A 10652-nucleotide genomic window follows, 5' to 3' on the forward strand; every position below is an offset into this window, starting at 1 on the left:
TCTGCAATGTGTTCACTGAGAAGAATTGCAAAAATTCGGAATTACTTGTGTAAAAAGACCACTGAAATGTTGATTCACGCGTTTGTTTCTTCCAGAATTGACTTTTGCAATTCACTTTTATATGGCCTGCCTGAAAAAGATATAAGAAAGATACAAATAGTGCAAAACAGCGCAGCCAGACTTATCATGCGTGCTAAAGGTAAAGATCCCATTACGCCCTTGTTGTCGCACTTGCATTGGTTGCCTGTACAGAAGAGGATTGTTTTCAAGATAATAGCGATATGTCATAAAACATTAGTTAGTAAGTCCCCATTGTACCTATATAATCTGATTACTGAATATGTCCCACAAAGGAATCTCCGTTCTTCTAGCCAGAATTTATTAACTGTACCAACATCTAAAACATGTTCGTTTGGTGATCGTGCCTTTCAGTTAGCAGCACCTGTACTATGGAATAAACTGCCTAATAATCTGAGGGCCATCACATGTACTTCCACCTTTCTTAAATCTTTAAAAACATACTTGTTCTCATGTTAGATCATTTGGTTTAGGATAGGTATGTTGCAATGTTTTGTTAATCTTTCATTTAGTATTTATGTATTTTATTCTAAGTATACTTGTATTAGACTTCATTACCTCCTTTGTAAAGCGCATAGAGATTCTGTAGAATATTATGCGCTATATAAGCATCTACTATTATTATTATTATTATTAAGTTGACCTTATCTGACACCCTTGTCACGGTACATGATATATGATGGCTTATATATTGAACTACTACTCAGTCGACCTCGTCGTTTTTCCCCCGTTTTCTGGATGTTCAGTCCATCTCCTTTATAAAATATGCATGGTTATCATATATTTTAACATAAAAATGTTTTTCCTTGTGATTTTAACGTTGCATACAGCATTAAATTGAAAATATAATGTAAAAAAGTGAAGTGTGTGATGTTCTCCCATAGAGCCGTGTGTTATAAATCCGCGCTCTTGCCCTCTTTAACATGGCGGCTGTCCAATACATGGAATCACAGCCGCATTACGCGCGCGTCAATGCGAGCGATTATGGTCTCTGTTGTTGTGCACATGTGTTGGTTGCTCAGCTGCGCTGAGGGCAGCAACACACAAGCGTGTTGTCTAAGGGGAACACATGAGTATAACAGACCCCCATTCACTCACGTGTTATATCATAGCTCATCAAAAAATCATTAAAAATCAATCCCTCGATAGATTTTGCTTTAATTCACCGACATTAGTCACAATTAACAGTACATTAAGACTTGATATGTTAATCAGGTACTTGCCCAGCTCAATCAAAAGTTAAATGGCCTGAAATAAGACTAACCATAATTTCGGCAAGTTCATTGCCACAAAAAACCAGAACTGCATTGTGGGTAATAATAATTAAAATGAAATACAAAAATGCAGTCTAGCCTCCCCAAACGCCTTAATTATGAAAGAGTATGATAATAGCATTATCTCTATCGTTTTCCTTTTGATATACAAACATTTGATCTATTTTTAATGAATTATTTTAATCAACAAAGTCATGTGATCTTTACTTAAGCCTGTCCGTCATGCATTGCGCGCAGATGAATTACTCTCGTGTGCCCTAAGGTTTCACAGGCCTAATTCATTCCCCATAGACTCATGTGTTAAATTGGCACTAAAAAAATTCATAAAAAATAAGGATGAAATTCGGGGGTCGAATGTTTACTACCATTGGATAGGATATATATCTGGCAATCCATGGCAATCCATATCTGACCAGAAAAGGGTCCCTCGACCGGCTCATTTAAAAAATAAATGGGCGTGTTTGAAGACACCTTCGAGGGGAGCAGATTCATCATCTCAAATAGCAAAATAGCCCTAATCCTTCCGCCAGTCAACATATAGTCCAAAATTGGTGATATTTCTTCCCAATTTGGGAAAAGGAAGTTCAGTAATTACCAAAAATAGAATCACTGTTAGATGGACAATCATATGCATAAACTTTGTCAATCAGCCATATCAAAATAAAAAAATAGCAATGGGTTGGCTCGAATGAATATCTATGTCCTGCCACTAATGATTAGGCCCGTGTAACCTGTATTGTATGGCACATGAAAGTCTCTTTTTAATTTACCTTCCTGGCTTTTCTTCGACATCTGTACACTAACTTTATCACAAAGAAATGCATGAAATATACAGATGAGTTATGTAATGACCAATTTTGATGTTACTCCTAACGTCTAGTGCCCTATATGGATTTACACACATCCTACATGCCTATATGTAGCTCAACAATGGATGCAATGTAGGGCCCAAATCCTATAATGCAATTTGTAGATATGAATAGTGTGCATATCTGGATTCAAGATCTGCCCACAATATAAATACCAGATTCACATGAGTTGAATTAGATAACAATAAAAAGAAATGATCGAGAATCAACATACAAGCTTACTATACATTCACATTATATGACAAGGGCCCAAGCCAGGGTGTAAGAGAGAGGGAGAGAGGGGGTTAAATGGCTTGTATTCTAAATGAATGGGGGGCTAGTCTGGCTAGAAGTCAGTAAAAGTTGAACAAGATAGCAGTAGCACTCATTCTCAGCCCCCCCCCACATACTAACTATGCTTTTCTCAACCCCCCCCCCCCTTCCTCTTGAATCCACCATTCTTTCAGCCAAATTCTAAAGTTTTCTGTTCTCATTCCCTTCCCCATGAACCAATTTCACAAGTGCAATTGATGCAAGGCCTATCTAATGTGTACTATATCTTGTGATGGGTGCTATACACGATTTACAGCAGTGCTCGTCGGTATACGAAAACACACGACAACATGCAACCCAGAGACAAACACACGCACAGCCTACACAGCCTAGCCTAGGTACACAAACACAGAGTTGATATTAATAACAACTTGTTACCTGTTATACCTCCTATGTAGCCTTGTATATAGCCATGAAGTTCAGTTTTTGGACCTCTTGATGATCGAAACATGTAAATTAGTGAAAGCAATCTGCTACTGAAGAGTCAGGGCAGGTATTTCATCCACTAGGGAATTCCCCATGTAATAGGCTATGGTCAAGGTACAGGTTTCACAGGCCTAATTCATTCCCCATAGACTCATGTGGTAAATTGGAACTTAAAAACATTCATAAAAAATAAGGATGAAATTCGGGGGTCGAATGTTTACTACCAGTGGATAGGATATATATCTGGCAATCCATATCTGACCAGAAAAGGGTCCCTCGACCGGCTCATTTAAAAAATAAATAGGCGTGTTTGAAGACACCTTCGGAGGGAGCAGATTCATCACCTCAAATAGCAAAATAGCCCTAATCCTTCCACCAGTCAAAATATAGTCCAAAATTGGTGATATTTCTTCCCAATTCGGAAAAAGGAAGTTCAGTAATTACCAAAAATAGAATCAGTGTTAGATGGACAATCATATGCATACACTTTGTCAATCAGCCATATCAAAATAAAAAAAAAATAGCAATGGGTTGGCTCGAATGAATATCTATGGCCTGCCACTAGTGCATTAGGCCCGTGTAACCCTAAGGAAGGTCAACTCATAGAGATATATACTTAATAACGCTAGAGGTCGTACTTCGTCAAATCGCTGTGATTACCACTAAGAGATCAGTGGTGATTACGCGGAGACCGGCCGCCATTACTCGATAGGTCTTCGCAGCCTACCATGCGCGTACAGTACCTATGGGGCATGTACATGAATGAGCATAAAACCGGAACAAAATGATGACATATGAGAGCGGAAGCAAATGGAAAAGCAAAATTGTAAATATTGCACTAGATTAAAGTTCAAATGAACAAAAAATCTAACAAAACTGAAGACAGGCATGCCTATATATAGGCCCACTATAGCACATACTATATGCCAACGATCAATAGGCTACATCCCCAATAATTTTTGCTTGGGTCATAACATTTCGATATAATGATATGACGTCTATTTTCAAATGATTTGGAAGTGATTAATTTTGAAAATAACATGTAGGCCAATGCATATCGTTCTAGCTCCTGATTAATGAATTTAATATGTTTTAATATAATTTGGTATATATTCAAGTACATCAAAAATGGCCCTATCACAGTGTCTGATGCATCTGAGACGCGAAAAACACGACTGCATTTTTTCAAGTATAATTTCCTAAGTACTATGATGCTGATTGCTGACAATTTATTTATTCACTTGATAATTGTTATAATTTGTTTTCTATATATGTCTACACATATAGAAATCATACATAGAAATTCAGAATATGGCCGAACTCCCTTTTCCCCGTGGGCTTAAACGTCGATGTAACCAACATCACAATAACTCGTGAGTATCATAAAATTACTTTTTATTGATAACATTTATAAATGATTTACGCATTGGTCCAGTTAATTGATGATGAAGATTTCCAATATAGGCAACCATCGATCATATTGATTACTTACATGCGATCAATGTAGAAAAGTTCGTTGACAGCAAAATTTGCATATCAAATACGCGCATTCAGTCGTACAATTTTGCAATGTACAGGAGGCCTAAATGGGGGGGGGGGGGTTAGGATGTTTACATTGTATTATTGACTTGCAAACATTTCAAAATTTCAGAGAGTAAACAAATTACAATGTGCAACATAAAACAATTCACTTTGATTTTCTGTAAAGTCGGACTTGATTCAACCCGGCTGAAATACTATGCTGATAGGCAACCAGCTGAAATATTCTATTGATATACCCTTATGGAACAAACACAGTGTTACCACACTATGCAACACAGTGTGAGCCACAGTGTGTACCACAGTGTGTTCACAGCGTGTAACACGCGTGTTAAATATATGATTTTGGGACGTGTGGTAACACTGTGTTTACAACACTGTGTAACACAATGTTGCCACACAGTCGCCACATAGTCCGAAACACATATTAAACACACTATGTACCACATGTTTAAAACCACTTAGTCCTTTACACTGTGGCATTCACCACATAGTCCACCACACTATGGCATATACCACACAGTCCACCACACTATGAATCAACCACATAGTCCACCACACTATGACATATACCACATAGTCCACCACATTATGACATATACCACAGAGTCCACCACAGTATGGCATGCACCACATAGTCCACCACACTATGACATATACCACATAGTCCACCAGAGTATGACATATACCACAGAGTCCACCACACTATGACATACACCACATAGTCCACCACACTATGACATACACCACATAGTCCACCACACTATGACATACACCACATAGTCCCCCACACTATGACATACACCACATAGTCCCCCACACTATGACATACACCACATAGTCCCCCACACTATGACATACACCACATAGTCCCCCACACTATGGTGCTCATCTTACTGTGATGTCTACCAAACAGTCCACCACACGGACATTGACTACACAGTCCACCACACTGTGGTATGCATGTGCCACTAGCTCATTTACCACATGCAGTCCACTACATACCCATGCAGTACATACCATGTAGACCACTGCAACACAGGCCAACTGGAACGAAGCACAGTGTCCCGCAATCTTAATTCACCACAAAAGTATACCATCATTGCCAATTAGTGCTGATCTCAATAGGAGAGGAAGCTAATAATAATGTCACCAATTCAAATCAAATTTTATAATATATCTTTCCTCATTTTGCAAACCCAGATGTAAAAAAAAAGAAAAGAAAATCAACACTAAAAACTTTCATCCTCCTGATCACAACATAATTGATTTGAGAATTTGTCTGTTGTCACTGGCTGTAGGTACTTGGGTGGTTGTATCATGGTAGACATTGTGCTTTGGTCCCAATCTGAAGAGTAGGGAGATCAATCCACAAGACACGAGAAAATATAATTAGAAATAAAAAATAAAAAAAAAATCATTTCGTTCAGTTTAATAAACAGTAATATAATAAAAGCAACATGATAATAACTGGGTCATAAATACAAGCACTGTGAATACAAACACATTAATTTTTTTCCTCGATTTTCACAAGTAAACATACGTTGTGGAATGAAATTGTTTGGGAAAACAAGCCTGGTATGAAATATTTCTTAAATGTAAACATATTAACGGGGTACTCCAGGCTGAAATAATACAATTTTAACTAATAAAGTAAAATGAGACAAATAAAATACTGAAAATTTCATCAAAATCTGACAAGGATGACAAAGTCATTACATTCTTAACTTTTGAATTACTACGGCAAAACAGTGCTATGCATGTCTTCATGAATATGCAATCCCCACGTAATCTTTTGTATTTTATTTCAAAAAATTATATTTAGTCAAATTTTGTCACCAAATATAATAAAAAAATTGGATTGACAACTGATTTAGTTTGTAAGAAAATCATTGTGCCAACTCATTTTGTTACAAGGGAGGCATGTCATGTACACATGTAGGAAAATATGAAATGATCATGATTTTATTAAATAAAATAAGAAAAAGGAAGGTGGGGACATGACATCATTAGTCAACCTATTGCACATTCATGATGACTTGCATATGACTATTTTCACAAAATATTGCTAAGCTTGAAATTCTATAACTTCGCTATTTGCTATTAGATTTTCAGCGTTTTGCTCGGTGGATTTTATATGATTATTTTCAGCCTGGAGTACCCCTTTAAGGTATCTAACACTTATGAGTCTATAACACTATATTCTGACAAATTTATCGTTGAGGTTGTTCTTCATTCAAATGCAAGTATCTTCATTCGAAACAAAACTTACAAGGTTACAAGTGATGAAAACACCGAACTAAAATAACCTGCTTAACCTTAAAAGAAAAGATTACTTGAAAAAAAAAACAAGTGGAACGCCTCTGACAGTCTCGCCTGCGTTACGCGATTCAATATAGCAGCAATGCTGACTTTGAATAAAAAACAGTGATACTTGATTACCCTAATGTTCAAGTTTACTTTCAAAGTTATGAAGACATTTCTAAAATTACTCCCAACATAGTCAAAGTTCTTTGACGCTAAATGACATTTGACCTTAATCATTTGACTAAAAACTAGTGCAAGACTATCAATGATACTTGATTACCCTTATATCCAAGTTTCATGAACCAGATCCATAAACTTTCAAAGTTATGACATTTAAAAAAATATCTCAAGCATGGTCACAGTTCATTGACCCTAAGTGACCTTTGACCTTAATCATGTGACCTGGAAACTCATGAAGGATGATCAGTGATACTTGGTTAACCTTATGTTCAAGTTTCATGAACTAGGTCCATATACTTCCTAAGTTAGGACATTCCATAAACCTTGGTGGTTTCACGGGCCTAATCACTAGTGGCAGGCCATAAATATTCATTCGAGCCAACCCATTGCTATTTTTTTTATTTTGATATGGCTGATTGACAAAGTGTATGCATATGATTGTCCATCTAGCACTGATTCTGTTTTTGGTAATTACTGAACTTCCTTTTCCCAAATTGGGAAGAAATATCACAAATTTTGGACTATATTATGACTGGCGGAAGGATTAGGGCTATTTTGCTATTTGAGGTGATGAATCTGCTCCCCCCGAAGGTGTCTTCAAACACGCCAATTTATTTTAAAAATGAGCCGGTCGAGGGACCCTTTTCTGGTCAGATATGGATTGCCGGATATATATCCTATCCACTGGTAGTAAACATTCGACCCCCGAATTTCATCCTTATTTTTTATGAATTTTTTAAAGTGCCAATTTAACACATGAGTCTATGGGGAATGAATTAGGCCTGTGAAACCTGGTTAAGATTTCAATGCAGATGCCCCAGCATGGTCAAAGTTCATTGACCCTAAATGATCTTGATCTTAATCATGTGACCCGTAAACTCATGCATGATGATCAGTGATACTTGGTTACCCTCATGTCCAAGTTTCATGAACTAGGTCCATATACTTCCGAAGTTATGATGACATACAAAAAACTTAACCTTGGTTAAGATTTCAATGTTGACGACGCCGCCGCCGCCGTAGTCGGAAAAGCAACGCCTACAGTAAAGCAAATCCCTATCATCACAGAGAGTTGTGAAATTTCGAAACAGGAACAAGTAACCAAGATTTATTTTTTTCAAAAATAAGAACACTTTGCATATATTTTGCCTTTTCACACCTATAGACAAATATCGGAAAAATATGAATAAGAGCCAAAAAATGTCCACAAATCTCTTGCATGAAGTGCATATACTAGCGTCCATATAGCTGCATATAAGTATTCCTTTGTATTAGTTGGAACTTGGAAACAGTATCAAACGGAAGGCACATGGCAAGAAAATGATTTGTCATAGTATAAATATAAAAATATATCATTCTGAGTTATGAATAGCACAAGGTGATAAAGCATGAGTTGGAATGTCATGATAAATTTTGAAAGCACACACTATATAAACCTGAGTTGGCTGTATTAGCAGACATGTCATAATACATGAAAGACATTTTCGTGTAATATATACCCATGATCAGAATAAAATAGGTTTTTTAATAACTTGTATGAGGCAATATTAAGGCTTATTTCCAAAAAAAAGTATCACACTTAAACCTGCTTTTCTGCACGTCTTCGAGATGCACGGACATCTTTCAGCTTCTGGCCCATGCGTGCACGTACTTGGCCCGTTGAAGTGCAGGGAAATTTGCTTGTTGTGTGTGCTGAATATAAGAAAATGAAAGGACACAAAAACTGGCTCAAAGTCTCAAACTTTTATCAGACTCTACATCATTTATAAATATTAATTAAAGCCAAGTCAAGTTCCGTCTGTTTGTGACTGTTGGTTACTCAACTGCAGTGGAGTAACTAAGAGTCACAAACATAACAAAAAACCATTCATGCCCATGAAACAGGATTATAATATTAGGGGCAGATAAGTTAAAGCAAGAAAATCAAGATTTCAGGCTCGGTAATCTTATTTTTATAGTCCTACTTGATTGAAAATATCTTATGAAATGACAAGGAAATGACTTAAAGGAAATTAAGTTCTTAAACTGGTTGATTGTCCTTTGACTCTGTGAATTTCTAATTTCATTGGTCCGCCGCTCTGGAAGAAATTTTTCCGGTGACAGACAGCATCGTTGTAAAATGTAAAATGACAAGACATTTGTCAGGGAAGATCAATCACTTACTTAAAACATTTAAATGTTTTCTATGGTTACGTAGATTCAAATCAAAGTCGGTGTCCTTTTCCTCCGTTTTCTGTTCGTTTCTTTTTGTTTCCACATCAAAAACTTATTTTCACGGTAGATTACCATTTGAAGAGACTGTGCTATTCTAGTACATGTTTCTCTTTCAGGGAGATTCACCCTAACCCTCCGCCTTGAAATTATTGACAAGCTTGGTAATATGAGAAATTACAGAGCATCTTCCTATTTACAGTAATTGTGATATTCTGAATTCATTTGTAGTTTCACGCAGAGACAATCATTCTTGGCAAAATACACAAGAAAATGTAAAAGCTTTCAAAGGGGAAGTTCACCCTGACGAATAATTGGTTGTAATAAAAAGCAAAAAAAAATTGAGAAATATATCAGTGAAGGTTTGATAAATATCATTTAAGAACAGTTATGATTTTTTTTTAAATATGATTTTATGAAATCACAGACGATATATATTGCCCAAAATGCCATTTTCTCAAAAATTGAAAGTGATTTTTTTTATTGTTGCGGTGGATATATCATCAGACATCATTTCATAGCCCCTTCTACTAGAATTTACCATAACGCAAATCTGTGTGTGAGACAGCGTTATTTGTGAATGTTGATATGCCAGGGCTAGCAATGGAATTCATCCGTTTAGAGTGCCAATATCCTACAATGATATACCAAGAAAGTCAGAAAGAAACTTTAACATTTAAAAAAAAATCACCAATTTAATGAAAAAGCATGTCCGGAAAACATAACTCTCATATAGATGTATGTCCTGAAAGAGCATCTACTCCATCATAATTTCAGATACCATTTTTATGTGGTATATGTTTAACCTTGGATAATTAAGAGGTATTCTTTGTTGTGATGTAAAATTCTATTTGCACCAAAAGCATGAATCCAATGCTCTGGAGAAGATACTCTTTCTTCACATATGATATTTTGTTTTCTGGTCATGGTTTTTCATTCAAATGGCCACAGAATCTTGCCGTAAATAATAAACTTTTAAACTGACCTTCATGGTTCCGCTGGTCTTCAGTCTTTTTCTTCTTTAGAAGCTCTGCCATAGCAGATCTGTCAGCTTTCCCAACCTGCAACCAAAAAATGGAAATAAAATATGAACACATATGGAATATGTTTAGAATTTTGAGATTTAAAATTCAATTTAGCCCCCCCCCCCTGCTCAACATTTTTCAAGACCATTCAGCTGCAATTTTTTTGGGTGACCGCGCCGCGCCACTCACATTTAAGTCTCGCATATCTTCTGAGTTCAAATTTGTGACACCTGGGTACGCGGTCATGTGCAAATCCAATGCAATTCTGTATCTAGACTAGGAATCCAGACAAAATTCATCAGTGTATCATTATTTTTAGTTTTTCTAATGAATTTTCTTTTATTGAAGTAGTACCACCAATACTTTCCAATTCCATCAATTTTTTTTTCAAGTAGAAATTTAAGAGCAATTTTTTAATCACCACTGGCAGC

The 10652-nt window shown here is 36.3% G+C and overlaps 1 long non-coding RNA gene across 1 annotated transcript; it reads right to left on the reverse strand.

Moving 5' to 3' along the window:
* Positions 1–5586: 5586 nt before the first annotated feature.
* Positions 5587–10220, reverse strand: LOC121406459. Its single transcript, XR_005968814.1, has 3 exons — positions 10182–10220; positions 8571–8677; positions 5587–5846 (listed from the first exon to the last, which is right to left on the reverse strand). It is a non-coding gene; the product is annotated as an uncharacterized LOC121406459 (long non-coding RNA).
* Positions 10221–10652: the final 432 nt, after the last annotated feature.

Source organism: Lytechinus variegatus, chromosome 1 (genome assembly GCF_018143015.1).
Source record: "Lytechinus variegatus isolate NC3 chromosome 1, Lvar_3.0, whole genome shotgun sequence".
Classification (NCBI taxonomy): domain Eukaryota; kingdom Metazoa; phylum Echinodermata; class Echinoidea; order Temnopleuroida; family Toxopneustidae; genus Lytechinus; species Lytechinus variegatus.